Source organism: Kogia breviceps, chromosome 3, assembly GCF_026419965.1.
Source record: "Kogia breviceps isolate mKogBre1 chromosome 3, mKogBre1 haplotype 1, whole genome shotgun sequence".
Taxonomy (NCBI): domain Eukaryota; kingdom Metazoa; phylum Chordata; class Mammalia; order Artiodactyla; family Physeteridae; genus Kogia; species Kogia breviceps.
In genome coordinates this window covers 91,925,187-91,945,788 of record NC_081312.1, presented here as the reverse complement: position 1 = coordinate 91,945,788, position 20,602 = coordinate 91,925,187, and the positions used below count along the sequence as shown (strand labels likewise).

At 39.3% G+C, this 20,602-nt stretch overlaps 1 protein-coding gene across 2 annotated transcripts in view; it reads left to right on the top strand.

The window, feature by feature from the left end:
* The window catches only part of FBN1 (fibrillin 1), a 256,582-nt gene that overhangs the window by 14,276 nt on the left and 221,704 nt on the right, over positions 1-20,602 (top strand). The gene's annotated exons all lie outside the window — the stretch shown is intronic.

Sequence of the window (20,602 nt, the reverse complement as noted above, 5' to 3'; positions counted from 1 at the left end):
TTTAGCAGTTATCAATGAATGGTCAATCTTATCTTATCTACTTCTCTTCCCTGCCACAGATTATTTTAAAGTAAATCCCTGAAAAATAATTTAATTAGAGAACATTTCATTATGCATCTGTAAATGGCAAGGACTCTTTAAGAAACAAACACAATGATAACTAATAAGAACCTGCTGTATAAAAAAATAAGTAAAATAAAATTCAAAAAAAAGAAACACACAATACTATCACATTTAAAATTAGCATTACTTTAAAAAATATCAAATATCTAGTGAGTATTTGATAATATTATTTTGATATTTGCTAATATATAAATTTGATTAGTATTATCAAATTTCCCTGATTAGGTTAAATTTTATTTTTTTTTATAGTTCATTCAAATCAGGATCCAAATTAAGTCCATATTTTGTAATTGGTTGATAAATCTCTTAAATATTTTAAAATATATAGATTGTCCCTCTGTCATTTTTTTCTTGTAATTTATTTATTGAAGCAATTGGTTCATGCTGTATATCACTTCTATGTGGAATGTAAAAATGCTGAACTTAGAAACAAAGAGTAGAGTGGTGGTTTCCAGGCGCTGGATGGTGGGGGAAATGAGGAGAGATTGGTCAGAGGGTTACAAACTTCCAGTTATAAGATGAAAAAGCTTTGAGCATCTAAGGTGCAGCATGTTGAGTATAGCTAGTAATATTGTATTAAATACTTGCAAGTTGCTAAGAGAGGAGTCTTAAATGTTCTCACCACACACACACACACACACACACACACACACACACACACACACGTAATTATGTGACCAAGTGCAGGTGTTAGCTAATGCTTTGGTGGTAATCATTTTGGTAATCAATTTGATATATAAATATATCAAATTGTCATGTTGTATACTTTAAACTTATACAATATTATGTGTCAATTATATCTAATAAAGCTGGGGAAAAAATAAAAAGAAATTGGTTCATGACCTGTAGAGCAGTGTTACTTAAAATGCCAGTCCATTAGATGCTTGTTTTCAGTCTGTGATGAGATGAGAAGCATGTGCCAGAATATAAATGCAGTATGTTACTAAGCACGCTATTTAGATGAGCTGATATTTTTTCATAGCAAGACTTTCTAGATGAAGGAAGCAGTGAGATGACTTACATTCAAGCTTAAGCTCCTTATCTCATTATAAATTAGTAATATATAGTGTGTGGACCAGCACTGGCCAGTCTTTGGACCACACTTGGAGTACACAGCTGCAGGGTTTCTTACAGTCTGTTGATAACTGCTTCCCAGTGGTGGTTCCTCTGTTCCCTATATTTGCTGTGACTTTCTAACTAGAGCTAGAAGCTTGATTCAATTCAGAATCAACTTTTTGGCAAGAAGACTTTGTAAGTGGTGTTTATACTTCCATTCGGAGGCATATCATGTCTGCTAGTCCCTCTTTTTGTGATGTTAGCAGCCATTGATGATCATTGTTGAGGTCCATTAATTTATTAGGGTAGCAGAATGGGAATATTTGAATTCTGTCATTTCTTATTGGTTTATTAGTACTGGAAAGTTTTACATCTAGTTTTGAACTTATGCTCAATGCCTCACAGCCACCAATGTCTGCAATGCTGCCAGACATGCTTTTTCTGCACTTGTCTAAACTGACCCATGACTTTGACGGTTGTGGAAGGATTATTCAATATCTAATGCTAGGCATAGCAATTTTGAGGTGTAACACTGTGGAAAATTTACACAGAAGGAGCCAGGCACTTGAGAGGGCAAACAAGGAAGGATATAATTCTGCAAGGGTTCATTCCTCTCCTGTCAGCCCATGATCTTTTGTGCAAGTCAAGATGGAGATACTCAATGCATTGAGTAGGAGTTTCAGGCAAGGGGTTATAAAAAGTTGGTGAGATTTTGGACAATGAGTGGAAAGAAGATGTTTGAAGATATTTTAACATTCAGAAGGGAATGTTTGTACCCTCATTTCAGCATTGCTTTCTCAGGAATGCTCTTTTTATTTAAGAAATAGGAGCTTTTAACTATACTTATTGTGGTAATCGTTTTATAATATATGTAAGTCAGATAATTATACTATATACTTTAAGCGTATGCAGTGCCATATGTCAATTATATCTCAATAAAACTGGAAAAAAACAATCAAAAAGAGATAGGAACTAATACTAATAAGCTTTAGTGATTCAAATGAAAGATTCTGAAAAACACTGGTATATCCAGATCCCCTTGGGAAAGGTATAAAGGGATTAGAGCTGCTCCAGTAGCTTCACTCTGAGTGTTTGTGGGGGATAGTGTGTGTGTGTGTGTGTGTGTGTTTGTGTGTGTTTGTGTGTGTGTGTGTGCATGTGCTCACACTAGCATACAAGCTGTACTTCCTGTATGTTTCATGTCAGTGAAAGATGTATGCCATTCTATGGGGCCTGACATATTTCTACTACCTGGTGTCAAACTCCCTGGGAAACTGATTTTAAAACAGAAGCTTTGTCTTTGGGAGCTGCTGTAGAGAAGATCTGGAAACCTTTTAGGTATGTTAGGAGGTAGAATGGGGTGGATGTGCCAGCAGCAGCTCCTTCTCAGAGGTTGTCACTATGTGCAAGTGTTGGCTAGTATTTAGCACCCACTCTGCTTGATGATGAAACACCAATACTGTCACACCTTCTCCAGAGCCCGAAAGGTATTGAGAAGACACTGCTGTCATCACTCAGGCTGAGAGGGGTATCTTTTAGATTGGATTTCAGGGAAGAGCTGTGCTGGTGTTTGGGATGAGAGTTGCCACTTTCTCCATGTAATGGACAGCGAGCCAGCAGCCTCTGAATTAAGTCATAGAGACATGAATCTGGAGAGTTTTTTAGAACATCATCTGGGTCACCCTGGCCTTTGTGCAGCTTGTTGTCTTCCTAAGCCAGGTCAGATAGCGGCTGCATGACCTGATGGTTTTGCTTGAAGCTACTTTACAAAAGACAAGATGTACCTGTGTTCAAGTGTATACACAGAACACATTCCAGTAGCAACTATGAGTAGGTGTTGAATTATCCACGTTTTGAATCTCTACATTGCTCCCCATCCACCACTCCCCCAAACACTGAACATGTTAAGAGCTGAGAGATATTTTTTACCAGAGGGAGCAGGGCAGGATATTCACCATGTAGCAACCTTCAGAAACAGAAGTACCAGTCTGTAGGAGTGAATGTTCCTAAAAATGTATTCCTTTTACCATTGCGTTCCTTTTCCAATATACTTTGTGAGATCTGCTTAAAAATTTTGTTTTTGCAGACCTAAGAAAAGAAAACCAGAGCACAAAAAATTATGCACAAATGAGTTTATATAAAGGAACACATTCTCTTTGGGGTATTTATGGAAACATCTTTTCCAATCTCTAATCTAAAAATCTTTAGTACTAGCCTTGGAATGTTTTATTAATAAATTCTTTTGGTTTCTAATTAGTGATTTATGACATGTTTCCATTGTGTAGCCTTTGAACAATTACTTCACTTCCCTGACTTTCAGGTTCCTCATCTGAAAATGAGGGCAGCAATGCATATTCTTGATAGGATTTGGGGGAGAGTCACACAATCATTTTGTAAATTATAAAGCTCTCTAAACATTGCTAATTATTCTTTTTATTCTACATGGTGATCTCATATGGACTAGATACATTCCTGATTCAGTCAGATTCCCTCAAATTTAAATTAGACGCAAGAGGGAAGAGACATGGGAACATATGTATATGTATAACTGATTCACTTTGTTATAAAGCAAAAACTAACACTGGGCTTCCCTGGTGGCGCAGTGATTGAGAGTCCGCCTGCCGATGCGGGGGACATGGGTTCGTGCCCCGGTCCGGGAAGATCCCACATGCCGCGGAGCGGCTGGGCCCGTGAGCCATGGCCGCTGAGCCTGCGCGTCCAGAGCCTGTGCTCCGCAACGGGAGAGGCCACAACAGTGAGAGGCCCGCGTACCGCAAAAAAAAAAAAAAAAAAAAAAAACCACTAACACACCATTGTAAAGCAATTATACTCCAATAAAGATGTTAAAAAAATTAGACTGTTTTTATTAAAATTGTTCCAATATCCAAAAGTTTAGAAATAAATGCTTACAACCTTACCTCAGTTGCAAAGCTTAAAAAAAATTTTGTCAAGTTCTTAATTCCTAATATAGTGAACTGTTAATTTCTATGAAATAATCTCAACTACCGCATGCCATTTCCTCTGCCTTTTTAGAAACTTAAACTCTATCAATGATTTATTTTCCTTTTTTTTTGTTCCTTAGCAACAACGTTGCCTCTGTTCTGATGATAAGGTTTCCTAGAGAAATGTTTTTAAAAGACCCATTGCCTGTTGACACTTGTGAAATCAGAGTTTGAGATACAAGATCTCCAAAGCTTTTGAAGCTGTAAAATATTTCTAAATGATCCATCAGAAACATGGAAAAATTTTACTGTTTTACCCCATGAATTCCATTTATGTGTGTCTTTTGTTATGTATTTGATTTTTCATTTTAATTTTTTAAACTTAAAAACGTGGATGAAATGACATTGATTTCTTATTAGAAATGATCTTTCTCATCCCTTTATTTTATTATTTAATTTCTTATAAACTTATTTATCTTTTCGTTAAATGAAATCCTTACCACTCTGACAGAATTCTCTCTAACTTAGGTTGTCTTAATTGGAAGTACATTTGAAATCCTAAACCTTCATTTACCATTTAAGATGCAGGTATTGTGTGAGGTGCTGGGCTTGTAAAGATAAATCTGAACTTTCTGTCTTTAAAGAGCTCACATTCTAAAAGAGAGGGTAATTACTCAGTTCCAGGGGATCTGAAACGCTCAAATAACTAGAATACAAGAGTGAAGCCACTAAATACAGTTCAAAACTGACCTGCTCCCTTGCTTCTTTTGGAAGCCACTCTTTTTGGAAATGGATCATTGAACCCTTTGGTCTGTGATCTAGTCCTGGGTCCTGATTTTATATCATAGTGGCTGGTGAGGTAGGATCTTCTGGTTTGTAAAATAATTCAAGTACGTTGAGGATTAGAATATCCAATTACTCCCCGTTTTTTAAGTTCCTGATTTATGGACTTAGGGATATCCCATATTGGCCCTAATGGGCTCCTGCTGGGGGTGGGGGATGGCACTGGGCCTGGGGCTGGGAAGGCTTCCATTCTGGCTGCCCTCTCAGGACTGTGTGGAATGGCCTCAGTTTAAGGTGGTTGGTTCTCACAGCTCACCGGGCAGCTTGCTGTAGCTGTAGGGACCATGGGCTTGAGTGGCCAATTTTTCCTCTGGTTGCCTGCCGTGGAATGTGTTTTCCCATAAAAGCAGCATTTTAAGTCTGTGGTCAGGTTCCCAGACCAGCCTACAATAGCCTATTTAGCTGATAATGTAGCTGAGAGGCTGCTATTTGGCTAGACTGGGGACCAAACCACCACCTATTAACATTGTTTCTATTGGAAAAGCCATTCCAAGTTCTAAATACCAATAGAGAAGTGACATTTTGGAGCCCTACCTGTTTGTCAGTTGGGAGCTGCCAGTACTTGGAACTGGAGTGTTGAATCACCCTGCACTCCCGACTCCTGAAGGATGCCATTCTTTCACCTAAGCCTGACCCCATTGGCTGGTTTCCCTGTCTTTTCCTGGGGCTGCCAGTACATTCAGAAGATACTATCTCCCTGGACAGAAATCTTGGTCTGAGAACTTCTGGGAAGTGGTGAGAGTCATGGTTTCAATCCCCTGTTTCTTCTGTGGGTGGTAAAGAGGTGGAAAGGGACCAGTTGGAGCTTGGGAGCAGTGAATTCCATAGACACCATCCTGGGCCTACCTGTTCTGGATCACCTGCTTACTTTACTTGTTTGTATTTCAATCATCTCTAGAATTTTGCCCACCCTTTACAAAAGTACAGTATAGATTTGACTTGAGTAAATGGAGCAAATATCCCAGTCTAAGACAATATCATGCTAGTCTTGAACTCATAGGCAAATCCAAGGGATTGCAGAGTTCTGGGAAGCAGTTCTTTAGAGGCATCACGTGTTTATGTGATACCACTGGTTAAATCCTCGTGGAGGCTGGAGAGATGTAACTTTGAGACATACTTTTTTGTTTTGTTTTGTTTTGAGGAAATCCCTCCTCATCCTTATAGAATCAAATAGTAAAGTGTCAACTTCATAAACAAATACACCTCTCCCCGTGTTTAGATGGGAGTCCCTTTTGTACACCCAACTAGGGGTGTGATGCCAGCGGGCCAGACAAAGATCCCTTGCTTTAGAGAGAAGTAGGTCCAGTGCAAGTTTACTACGACAGCGAGTTTGTCAAACCATTGCCTTTAGAAGCTTACGAGGCCACACAGGTGATTTAGTGGTCTGTGCAGACTTTTGTGTTCTCAGTATTGTGCAGTCCACAGTACCAGAGGCGGGAAGTGCCCCGTGTATCAGTGCGATTAGGACTTGCTGCACACATCTGTGTGCCTCTGGCCTTCATGGTTCAATCTCTAGTTTCCTGTTCCAGTGCACCCTGTGGCTTTAAATTCTTCCTTTTTTATTGCAAAGAAAAGCACACACATGCACATGTTCCACCTATAGAAGATTCCAACAGGATTTAAGTTGGCCGCCACTCCAAAATGACCTCCTGAATTTGGGGAACTGCCTTGGCAGCTCTCTGTTTCCTTAGCTAAGAAAGGCTGAGGGTGTGTGTGTGTGTGTGTGTGTGTGTCCCTGATATGGTGACCTAAATTCTTTGGCTCTTAAATTCTTGAGCTGTTGCTTCTGATCAACACAAAATTCCCACAAAAACACAACTTAGGGTATACAGCGAATAAAGCTGTGGAGGCCACACCCTCTCTCGGCTGTCCGGTGCTGAGTTACCCTGATCCCTGTGGGAAAAGCCTCCTTTCAAGCAGCACATCTGGAGGAACCTCTCAAGGCTGCCTGGTGAGCTTTGTGATGGTTGTCTTTTGGAATTGGCCACACATCACATTCTGACTCCATCGATGACTTTGATCAGTCTCAACAACCTACTGTAAGAAAATACACTTAAAACTTTTGTTGAGTTGAGTTGCCTTCGGGATTTTTGGTTTTCTTTTGATAAATAAATAAGTAGAATCAGATATTTATATATGAGTGTTTTCTCTACATTGGTTTTGCATTTTCTCGAAGGAAATATATTGATCCCTGAGTTATAAACATTGATAACTTCACTGATTAGAATAAATTAATGATCAGAATATCAGCAAAATAATCAAGGCATGAAACCATTATGCATTACTGTTTAACTGTCTATAACCTTTCAAATAAGCATGAAATATTCTTCCCTTAAATAGGTTCGTTTATAACAAATAGTTCTCACTATTAGTTCTCCATGTTGGTGGCATTTTCAGATGACCTATTTATGACCCCAAAGTTCATCTTTGTTAATTGTGCTTTGTACTTACTAAGGCATTTAGTCAGTGTTATCTTGTGTGCTTCTAAATGGACTCCAAGATGTTCTAGGCATAACAAGCATGGTTTCTCTGCTTGAAAAACTATTCAACTGGGATCAGAGCGGCTGGGGGCAGGTTTCACAGATGAGACTCTAGACATAAAATTATTTAAATTATATAATTATAATATAGCATGTGTAGGTTTTTGAGAAGTGTGTAGAAGGGATTAACATTCTGTGGGGGGAGGGAGGATGGAATTATACATTAAAAGGGAAAGATAGAAGAGCTAGTATAAAGATGGAAGAAGAGTTTAGATTTAGTGTGTGTGTGTTGGAGGAGGGGGCTTGTGCCTGACAGACCACTGAGTCGGTGAAGAGAAGGAGCAAGGAGCAGGGCAGGAGGGTGGAAGTTGATGGTGATGAGTGGGTAGGTAAGATAGGCCTACCTGGTGGGGATCTGAAGCTATTAGTGAGATGTTTAACATTTTACAGAGAGTAAAGATCCATCTCTGGATCAGAGGAGAACAGAATTAAGCATGGTGAACATGAAAACATGCTTAGCTCCATTGTCCTAACGGAGTAGAGAGGAAGTAGGAAGCCAGGAAAAACAGAATGTAGTATTAGTCCACCAGTGAAACACCAGGATTTGGACAAAGGATTTACTTATGGAGTTAGAGAATTTAAGAGTAGTTTCAGCAGTGGGATGAAATAAAACTAGTGACCCCTCTTAGCAACTGGGAAACATCAAGTTATAATTCAGAGAGTCCCCTTCCATGCTTACCCTGGATGATGAGGCTAAACACCCTTGTTCTGGGCTCCGTTAGCTCCCCAGGCAGACCTTGATGTCAGTGTTTTACCTGTCATATTGACAGGCTTTGCATACGGGTCCATCTTCTTTCGAGAGCAAAGACTATGTCTTAGTCAATTTGGGGGGAATGTAACAGTTTATTTATAATTGCATGGTAAAAATATTATTGTTATTTTACTTTTTAATAAACTTTTGATTTTAGAACAGTTTTAGATTTACAGAAAAATCACGAGGATAATACAGAGAGTTCCCATATATCCTGGACACAAATTCCTCTGCTGTTAGCCTCTTATACTAGTTTGATACATTTAATGAGCCAATACTGACATATTTTTGTTAACTAAAATCCATTCTTTATTCAGCTTAACTGATTTTTTAACTGAATGTCCTTTTTTATGTTCAGGATCCCATCCAGGATACCACATTACGTTTAGTTATCATATCTTCTTAGGCTATGACAGTTTCTCAGACTTACCCTATTTGTGATGACCTTGACAGTTTTGAGGACTATTGGTCAGGAATTTTGTAGATTATCCCTTAATTGGGATTCTTTTGGAAGGAAGTCACTATGCACAGCTCACACGTAAGGCGTAGGGAGTTATGCATCACCTTCTTGAAGGCAGAGTATCTACATAAATTATTTGGAATTTGCCAGCACAAGAGATTTCTCTCTTTTCTACCATTTATTTACTTATTCAATTATTTATTTATCAGTCTGGACTCATGGACATTTATTTTATACTTTGGATTATAATCCAATACTACTTTTGTTATTTTGTTATTTAAATGGTTCTAGCTTTGGCCACTGGGAGCTCTTGATTTGGCTCCTGTATCCCTGACAGGTCCCCATCATTGTGGGTATTTGTTTCTTTGTTTGGCACTTTCTTACTTTCTTTACTTTCTGTCACCACAAGATGCTCCAGACTCACCTTGTACATTTCTTGCCCAGTCCTGGAGTCAGCCATGTTTCCCAGGAGCCCTGGTTGCTTTTATTGGAGAATGGTATTAGAAACCAAGTGTTAGGTCTGGGTGTTAGGTATACTTGTCTTAGTCACTTTTATTTATCTAACACACTGCCTAACACATAATAGATTCTCACTAAATATTGTTGAGCGGCTTTGTGTTGGTGGACAAGATGATTATTCATGTGCCCTGTTGTGTGCTCAGCAGTGAACTTACTGACTACACAGGAAGATAAGTTATGTGATCTTGGATACCTTGAGTTTGAGGTAGTAACAGAACATTTGATTCTAGATGTCCTGATAGTAGGAACTGAAGAGAGAAAGAGAGGGGGAGGAAGAAAGGGAAGGAAGGAGGGAAGAGAAGAGGAGGGAGGGAGGGAAGGAAGTCTTGAAAAACAGACAGACATTGACTTTGGAGGAAAGCATAATGGAGTCACCAATCTACCAGAGATGGGAGAGAGCAAGAAGAGGATAAAGCTCCTGCAAACCAGAATACGAATGGTTCTTCTTCTTGTTCCTTTTGAGATCATTTTAATTAAGAAAAACCGCATGAGGTAGGTTAGAGAGGTTGGCTGGCTGGCTTGAGTCTTCAAAGGAGAAAACCAGGATTGTCTGTGTCCCAGCCAGTGTTGACTCAGACAATCCAGAAATGAGTCCCTGGGTCTGGAGAGCCCGGCTGAAGCTTGAGGAGGCCATGGAAGCTGTCTTCATTACCGGGGTTTGAAGTTTCATTACTCGACTTGTTGTGACTTGCAGATGGGCTGGAACAGTCACATGTGGTATTCAGATCACTGCTGGGAGATGTGACCTCTGCCTTCGGCTGTGAAGAGGGCCAGAATACAGGAAATAAAATAAGGGGTTACTGTTTGCAAAGTTTATTGAAGCAGTGGATCCCTTTATCAGATAGCACTCATGGTTTTTCTTTTTACCTTGATAAAATTTGTCAAAGAACTAATAAAATAACGATGTGTGGTTCACAATATATGTAGCTCATTTGTGTTTTATAGTGTTTTCATTATCTATCTCATTTTTGACAGTGAAAGTTACGATTATTTTTAAACTCTGGAACAGTGGGGTATTAGGATGTTTACCTTGAGACATGTTACATGGGCGTTTGGGCACCCATCATTATGTGGGAGGCATATGCTTTTTGATACCCCTCCACGCTTATACTCAAGAGGGCTAAATCATAACTTTTCTGCCTAAAGGTCAAAAAAGCAGGCAACTCACAGAGCAGGGTCCATCTCATTAACTTTTACCTAATGCTTGTTATTCTCTTTGCCCAAGGTTTTATCACTTCACAAGCTGAGAGACTCATGCATATGAAATAAGAGCCCCTTGAATTTGTCTTTATTACCCCGGTCGTGTCTGAAAAGGAGTTTGCACTTGGAATAGGAAGCAGAAAGGCTCTCTTGCTGAAAGACAGGCCAGACTCGCAGAAATGGGTTGACTAAGGAATGTGGACACACTGCAGACATCTTGCACTGAGGCTAATTCTTGCAATGATGTGGTCAGACGTGGTAGAGCCCAGCTGTTTGCTCCATTGAGAGGGGCTTTAGCTAGCCCACACAACCTCTGAGTGCTGTGTCTGAACTGGATCCAAATATCCAGCCTGCTGAGGCTCACCCAGCCCCCAGAGTGATTGGAGTTGGCTCATTGCAGAGCACAACATTCAAAGCAACTGGTAAGAAAAGTTACAGACAAAGACTTAGTAATTGAAAAAAATGTAATGTATAGCAGTAAAGTGGAATCTAAACATATTTCCCCCCTCCCCCCATAAACTATTAAGATACAGGTAAAAACCGTTTATGCTTAATCTTTGGTCAGTTGATGGACATTTTGTGATTTTTGTTATCCATGCCACCATGAATGCTACTGGGTGAATATCACCTTGTCCCCTAAATACATCTTTGCCTTAACATAGGGATTAAGACAGTGTACTCTAGAATAAGACTTCCTGAGTTCAAATCTCCATTCTCTACTTCCAAGCTATGGGACCTTGGCTAGTTTGTTAAACCTTACTGTTGAAACAATAATAATAAGGTTTAGCTCAAAGAGTTTCTATGAAGATGAAATAACGTATCTTTAGCACTTAGTATATCTTTTCCTTTTGAATTTTACCTTTAATTTGCGGAATGACACTGCCACTTGCATGGGGCTTTATCTCTGACTTTGTTTTGGTGGTGGGTTGGTAGGTATGGCTGATGAAGTGAAAGGGAAGAAGAAGAGGTATGATTGCTACACTTTGATTTACACAAAAAAGTAACTCCATTAATGATTTGTCTTCTTTTTTAATGATTTTCATGCTGAAACCTTAAGAGTAAAATCTTTTAGAATGGAAATCAACTCATCTACTTTAGACTTTACATATCTTAGAACTTTCCAACTTAAATAAGACATTCATTTATTTCTAGAATTAAAGTTGTTTTTCTCTGTGTGTAAGTAGAACAAATGCCACCCAGCTTGTTTGAACATGTTCTGTTAGTTTGCAGTTCTCAAAACTAAAGTCAGTAGAGGAGAAATCTTACATCTTTCTAATACTTCGCATTAAGCCACAAGACGTAGTAGTATTTAGTGTTGTTGAAGAACGAATGGTAAGGAGATTAAAGCAATTGTCATTTGACGATGTTGGTTGAAATTAAATAATATATTAGGCTTTCCCTGGTGGCGCAGTGGTTAGGAATCCACCTGCCAATGCAGGGGACATGGTTTCGAGCCCTGGTCCGGGAAGGTCCCACATGCCTCAGAGCAAATAAGCCCGTGTGCCACAACTACTGAGCCTGCGCTCTAGAGCCCGCGAGCCACAACTATGGAAGCCCGTGTGTCAGAAGCCCATGCTCCACAACAGGAGAAGCCACCTCAATGAAAACCCTGCACACTGCAGTGAAGAGTAGCCCCTGCTCACTGCAACTGGAGAAAACCCTCACACAGCAATGAAGATCCAACGCAGCCAAAAATAAAATTAACTAATTAAAAATATATATATATTACTTATTTAAAAGGGCAAAGTTATTAAACTCAAAAAAGTCAGAGCATGCAAAGAAAATAAATCATAATTCAACATTATGTAGAATTTTAAGAAATGCAGTAAAATGAAAATGTGATAACTAATGAAAGGGAGCTGTGAATGCCTCATTCTAATGAAGTGGAAAGCACCTGTTTATGAGATAAGAAGTTCCTACTTTTAAAGTAAAATTGTTGCTTTAAATAAAAGATGATGATTCATTCAATGAATGAATCCAGGATCTACTGTGTATCAGGAGACAGAGATATAAAAATAAAACACCTGCTCCCAAAGCACTAAAAATCTATAGGAAAGTTAACTAAAAATTACAGTGTACTATGAAAAGTGATGATAGAGGGTGTTTTAGAAACTCAGAAGAGGAGCTCCCAAAGGTGAAGGTACGATTGGAAAATCTTCCTAGAAAAGAAGGTGCGAGGATTAGGAACCAAGATGGTGGAGTAGAAGGACGTGCTCTCACTCTCTCTTGCAAGAACACCAGAATCACAACTAGCTGCTGGACAGTCATCAACAGGAAGACACTGGAACTCACCTAGCAAGACACCCCGCATCCAAAGACAAAGGAGAAGCCACAATGAGACGGTAGGAGGGGTGCAATCACAGTAAAAGCAAATCCCATAACTCCTGGGTGGGTGACTCACAGAATGGAGAACACTTATACCACAGAAGTCCACCCACTGGAGTGAAGGTTCTGAGCTGCACTTCAGGTTCCCAACCTGGGGGTCTGGCAATGGGAGGAGGAATTCCTAGAGAATCAGACTTTGAAGGCTAGTGGGATTTGATTGCAGGACATTGACAGGACTGGGGGAAACAGAGACTCCAGTCTTGGAGGGCACACACAAAGTAGTGTGCACTTTTGGACCCGGGGGAAGGTGCAGTGACCCCAGGACAGACTGAATCAGACCTACCTGCTAGTGTTGGAGGGTCTCCTGCAGAGGCGGTTGGTGGCTGTGGCTCACTACGGGGACAAGGACACTGGCGGCCGAAGTTCTGGGAAGTACTCCTTGGCGTGAGCCCTCCCAGAGTCCACCATTAGCCCCACCAAAGAACCCAGATAGGCTTCAGTCTTGGGTTGCCTCAGGCCAAACCACCAACAGGGAGGGAACCTAGCCCCAACCATCAGCAGTCAAGCAGATTAAAGTTTTACTGAGCTCTGCCCACCAGAGCAACAGTCAGTTCTACCCACCACCAGTCCCTCCCATCAGGAAACTTGCACAAGCCTCTTAGATAGCCTCATCCACCAGAGGGCAGAGGGCAGAAGCAAGAAAAACTACAGTCCTGCAGTCTGTGGAACAAAAACCACATTCACAGAAAAATAGACAAGATGAAAATGCAGAGGGCTATGTACCAGATGAAAGAACAAGATAAAACCCCAGAAAAACAACTAAATGAAGTGGAGATAGGTAACCTTACAGAAAAAGAATTGAGAATAATGATAGTGAAGATGATCCAGGACCTCAGAAAAAGAATGGAGGCAAAGATCGAGAAAATGCAAGAAATGTTTAACAAAGACCTAGAAGAGTTAAAGAACAAACAAACAGAGATGAACAATACAATAACTGAAATGAAAACTACACTAGAAGGAATCAGTAGCAGAATAACTGAGGCAGAAGAACAGATAAGTGAACTGGAAGACAGAATGGTGGACTTCACTGCTGTGGAACAGACTAAAGAAAAAGGAATGAAAAGAAATGAAGACAGCCAAAGAGACCTCTGGGACAACATTAAACGCAACAACATTCGCATTATATGGGTCCCAGAAGAAGAGAGAGAGAAAGGACCTGAGAAAATATTTGAATAGATTATAGTTGAAAACTTCCCTAACATAGGAAAGGAAATAGCCACCCAAGTTCAGGAAGTGCGGAGAGTCCCATACAGGATAAACCCAAAGTGAAACACGCTGAGACACATAGTAATCAAACTGGCAAAAATTAAAAACAAAGAAAAATTATTGAAAGCAGTAAGGGAAAAATGACAGATAACATACAAGGGAACTCCCATAAGGTTAACAGCTGATTTCTCAGCTGAAACTACAAGGCAGAAGGGAGTGGCATGATATACTTAAAGTGATGAAAGGGAAGAAACTACAACGAAAATTACTCTACCTGGCAAAGATCTCATTCAGATTTGGTGGAGAAATCAAAAGCTTTACAGACAAGCAAAAGCTAAGAGAATTCAGCATCACCAAATCAGCTCTACAACAAATGCTAAAGGAACTTCTCTAAGTGGAAAACACAAGAGAAGAAAAGGACCTACAAAAACAAACCCAAAACAATTAAGAAAATGGTCATTGGAACATACATATTGATAATTACCTTAAACATGAATGGTTTAAATGCTCCAACCAAAAGATACAGGCTTGCGGAATGGATACAAACAGAAGACCCATCTATATGCTGTCTACAAGAGACCCACTTCAGACCTAGGGACACATACAGACTGCAAGTGAGGGGATGGGAAAAGATATTCCATGCAAATGGAAATCAAAAGAAAGCTGGAGTAGCTATACTCATATCAGATAAAATAGACTTTAAAATAAAGAATGTTACAAGAGACAAGGAAGAACACTACATAATGATCAAGTGATCAATCCAAGAATATATAACAATTATAAATATATATGTACCCAACATAGGAGCACCTCAATACATAAGGCAACTGCTAACAGCTATAAAAGAGGAAATCGACAGTAACACAATAATAGTGGTGGACTTTAACACCTCACTTACACTACTGGACAGATCATCCAAAATGAAAATAAATAAGGAAACAGAAGCTTTAAATGACACAATAGACCAGATAGATTTAATTGATATTTATAGGACATTCCATCCCCAAACAGCAGATTACATTTCCCAAGTGTACACAGAACATTCTCCAGGATAGATCACATCTTGGGTCACAAGTCAAGCCACAGTAAATTTAAGAAAATTGAAATCATATCAAGCATCTTTTCTGACCACAATGCTATGAAATTAGAAATGAATTACAGGGGGAAAAAAAAGTCACAAACACATGGAGGATAAACAATACGTTACTAAATAACCAAGAGATCACTGAAGAAATCAAAGAGGAAATCAAAAGATACCTAGAGACAAATAACAATGAAAACATGATGATCCAAAACCTATGGGATGCAGCAAAAGCAGTTCTAAGAGGGAAGTTTATAGCTATACAAGCCTACCTCAAGAAACAAGAAAAATCTCAAACAATCTGAGCTTACATCTAAAGGAATTAGAGAAAGAAGAACAAACAAAACCCAAAGTTAGCAGAAGGAAAGAAATCATAAAGATCAGATCAGAAATAAATGAAATAGAAGCAAAGAAAACAATAGTAAAGGTCAATAAAACTAAAAGCTGGTTCTTTGAGAAGATAAACAAAATTGATAAACCATTAGCCAGACTCATCAAGAAAAAGAGGGAGAGGACTCAAATCAATAAAGTGAGAAATGAAATAGGAGAAGTTACAACAGACACTGCAGAAATACAAAGCATCTGGGCTTCCCTGGTGGCACTGTGGATAAGAATCTGCCTGCCAATGCAGGAGACACAGGTTCGATCCCTGGTCCGGGAAGATCCCACATGCTGCTGAGCAACTAAGCCCGTGCACCACAACTACTGAGCCTGTGCTCTAGAGCCTGTGAGCCATAACTACTGATGCCCGTGCGCTTAGAGCCCGTGCACTGCAATGAAGAGAAGCCTCGGCTTGCCACAACTAGAGAGAGCCCACGCGCAGCAACTAAGACCCATCGCAGCCAAAAATAAATAAATTTTTTTAAAAAAAGAAAAGAAATACAAAGCATCTTAAGAGACTACTACAAGTAACTCTATGCCAATAAAATGGACAACCTGGAAGAAAAGGACAAATTCCTAGAAAGGTATAAGCTTCCAAGACTGAACCAGGAAGAAATAGAAAATATGAACAGACCAATCACAAGTAATGAAATTGTAACTGTGATTAAAAATCTTCCAACAAACAAAAGTCCAGGACCAGATGGCTTCACAGGTGAATTCTGTCAAACATTTAGAGAAGAGCTAACACCCATACTTCTCAAACTCTTCCAAAAAATTGCAGAGGAAGGAACACTCCCAAACTCATTCTATGAGGCCACCATCACCCTGATACCAAAAGCAGACAAAGATACTACAAAAAAAGAAAATTACAGACCAATATCATTGATGAATATAGATGCAAAAATCCTCAACAAAATACTAGCAAACAGAATCCAACAACACATTAAAAGGATCATACACCATGATCAAGTGGGATTTATCCCAGGGATGCAAGGTTTCTTCAATACACATTAATCAATCAATGTGATAAACCATATTAACAAATTGAAGAATAAAAACCATATGATCATCTCAATAGATGCAGAAAAAGCTTTTGACAAAATTCAACACCCATTTATGATTAAAAAAAACTCTCCAGAAAGTGGGCATAGTGGGAACTTACCTCAACATAATAAAGGCCATATATGACAAACCCACAGCAAACATCATTCTCAATCGTGAAAAACTGAAAGCATTTCCTCTAAGATCAGGAACAAGACAAGGATGTCCACTCTCACTACTATTATTCAACATAGTTTTGGAAGTCCTAGCCACAGCAATCAGAGAAGAAAAAGAAATAAAGGGAATACAAATTGGAAAAGAAGAAGTAAAACTGTCACTGTTTGCAGATTACATGATACTATACATAGAGAATCCTAAAGATGCCACCAGAAAACTACTAGAGCTAATGAATGAATTTGGTAAAGTTGCAGGATACAAAATTAATGCACAGAAATCTCTTGCATTCCTATACACTAATGATGAAAAGTCTGAAAGAGAAATTATGGAAACACTCCCATTTACCATTGCAACAGAAGGAATAAAATACCTAGGAATAAACATACCTAGGGAGACAAAAGACCTGTATGCAGAAAACTATAAGACACTGATGAAAGAAATTAAAGATGATACCAACAGATGGAGAGATATACCATGTTCTGGGATTGGAGGAATCAATATTGTGAAAATGACTGTACTACCCGAAGCAATGTACAGATTCAGTGCCATCCCTATCAAATTATCAATGGCATTTTTTATGGAACTAAAACAAAAAAATCTTAAAATTTGTATGGGGACACAAAAGACCCCGAATAGCCAAAGCAGTCTTGAGGGAAAAAAAACGGAGCTGGAGGAATCAGACTTCCTGACTTCAGACTATTCTACAAAGCTACAGTAATCAAGGCAATATGGTACTGGCACAAAAACAGAAACGTATATCAATGGAACAAGATAGAAAACACTTTTGGTGGGAATGTAAATTGATACAGCCACTATGGAGAATAGTATGGAGGTTCCTTAAAAAACTAAAAATAGAATTAGCATATGACCCAGCAATGCCACTACTGGGCATATACCCAGAGAAAGCCATAATTCAAAAAGACATGTGCACCCGAATGTTCTTTGCAGTACTGTTTGCAATAGCTAGGATATGGAAGCAAGCTAAATGCCCATCAAGAGACGAATGGATAAAGAAGATATGGTACATATATACAGTGGAATATTACTCAGCCATAAAAAGGAATGAAATTGGGTCATTTGTAGAGACGTAGATGGATCTAGAGACTGTCATACAGAGTGAAGTTAAGTCAGAAAGAGGAAAACAAATATCGTATATTAACACATATATGTGGAGCCTAGAAAAATGGTACAGATGAACCAGTTTGCAGGGCAGAAGTTGAGACACAGATATAGGGAACAAACGTATGGACACCAATGGGAGAAAGTGGCAGGGGGTGGGGGGTGTGTGTGATGAGTTGGGCAATTGAGATTGACATGTTTACACTGATGTGTATAAAATTGATGACTAATAAGGATCTCCCATATAAAAAAATGGGTAAAATAAAATTCAAGAAAAAAAATAAAGGATGATGATCAAATTATAACAGCACATATTTAAGAAATTAACAGTTATAGATGGGCATTAATTGAGAAAGGAAAAGAATTCACTATTTCCCCAGATCCTCATCTCTTAAGGCAACCAGTTTTAACCATTTCTGTTTTTAGTTCTTCTCACATTTATCCCCCTGACACCATGTTCTGTGTTTGTGCTTCTATGTCTAGATTTAAACAGTACCTATTGGCTTCTTGCCATGAAAGATGGGGACATCACTCACTTAGATCTATACCTTTCACTCTCTCTTCTCCTTCCCATTTTTATTTTTTATTTATTTATTTATTTTTTTTCGGTATGCGGGCCTCTCACTGTTGTGGCCTCTCCCCTTGCGGAGCACAGGCTCTGGACGCGCAGGCCTAGCGGCCATGGCTCACGGGCTTAGTTGCTCCGCGGCATGTGGGATCCTCCCGGACCAGGGCACGAACCCGTGTCTCCTGCATCGGCAGGCGGATTCTCAACCACTGCGCCACCAGGGAAGCCCTCCTTCCCATTTTTAAAATAATTATAGAATGACTTTTAGCCATTCTATAATTATTTGGTATTTATAAACATTCGGTATTTATAATCATTTGGTACTTATAAACATTATATATCTAAACCTCTATTTCTTGGATCAATTGCTTTATTTCTCTCCACACCTTTCTTTCCAACCCGTTTCTTGATTTATGATACATAAAGGTTTAAAACATGTATATTTTGTTTTGTAACCATTGTAAATTGTAACATCTTTCATGTTTTGTCTGTAGGTTGATTCTAAAGGTTGAGGAAACAATAAAGAATGTCTATATTATTGTGATTTTTCACGTACCTTGGAAAATCTTTTGAATATCCTGCTTTGAGGACTGATAGGACTGATCCTGGACTTTTTTTCTTAGCTTTTTTACCGTTATATGTGTTGTTGCTCCATAAATACACTCCTCTTGTCAGACAATATGTCCTGATTTTTGTCTGAAAAACATAGTTACTCCAACAGCAGACACCCTACAAAGGCTAGGGATCGTCTGAAGTTATTCCAGGGTTTGATTTGGGGTTGGACTGAATCCAGTGGAGTTGTTGTAATGGGCTGTTGGTGGGGAAGGTTTGAGGTGGTTGACTTTGGCCTGGATCGTTATTTTAGATTGAGAGAACTTTTATGAAGCTTGGGTGTCCTCGTGCCCCAGCCTTCTACCCTATCTTTTCCTCTCACTCCCCTTTCTAAGATTCTGAGTAGCCCTAGGAAGTTCTGGGCACTCTGAACTGAAGCTTGGGGCACTACTTTGTCACAGGAGGGAAAAAGTCTTGAGAGCCTTTGGCTTAGAATTCCTAATAAAGTCTTTCTCTCAAGGCAGACATTTCATTATCCCAGTTGTAGAGAAATAAACTAAGGCTCAGAGAGGTCCTAACGTCATGCACATATTAAGCCTCTACCCAATCATTTTCTGTCTAGCCTTGGAGAAGCCTTGGGCTGTTGGGTATGGATTTGGGGCCCTCTCCCTGGCTCCTCCATCCTGCTTCCTATTTCTTTTTCTGACCTCAGCATCAGTTGGTCTGAAGTGTGCATCTTCCCCTGCAGAGTATTCCAGGTTCTCTGGGCCTGTAAAGGGAGTACAGGACAGTGCAAAGACCACCTCACTTCCCAATCCTGCATTTGGTTAAAGTAGTGAGTTCAGAGGAAATGCAAGAGGGGTCTGTGCATATACAGGTATGCATTTTAGCTCTGCAGTTGTTCTTAAAGGCTTATACTTATGGGACTACAGTATTTATACCAGCAAGCCTTGGAAAAGCTCCTAGTTTGTGAAATTGGTTGCAAAACCTTTGACCTGCCTTATCAGCCCCTGAACTCGAGGAACTGGCATCAAGGTTTAGGCCCTCACACATGGCAAAATGAAATGAATGAATGGTTTCTTTTGGGTCTCTGTGTGTTATACACTCTGCCTTAGTTTCCAGTGTAAAATTTGTTAGATCTTTACCCAGTTGCTCCCTTAAATTGTTAAATAGGATCATTTGGATCCTGAATGTATCCTGAATGGAGGCTTTGCTCCAAGACACATGATGAACTGTAAACAAGGAAGCCAGAGTGACATTGGCTTTATTTTCCTGTAACTGCTGGTATCAACTATGTTTCCAAATTTTGGCTAAAGAAATATTTACATGTTTTGGCTTTTTTTTTTTCCTGACTAATGTCAGAGTGTGCATTCCTGTAATTCTGGTGAAAGAAAGAATGTGGTCACATTTTACAGGGTAGCTGGGCCATAGGAAAAAATATACACAACTTCAATGAGTAGAAATATAAAACCTTACATTCAGTAGATTTTATGACTTTTCTTAACTAGATTGGTAAATTTATTGTTTAAACTAGTCTCATATGGCCCCATAAATTCTTATATCTGTGCATTGTGATAGAAAGCACTGCATTTTGTTCCTGTGGTTTTAATTTTCCTGATGTGCTGTATGCATAGGTGATATTAAGCATATCCCTATTG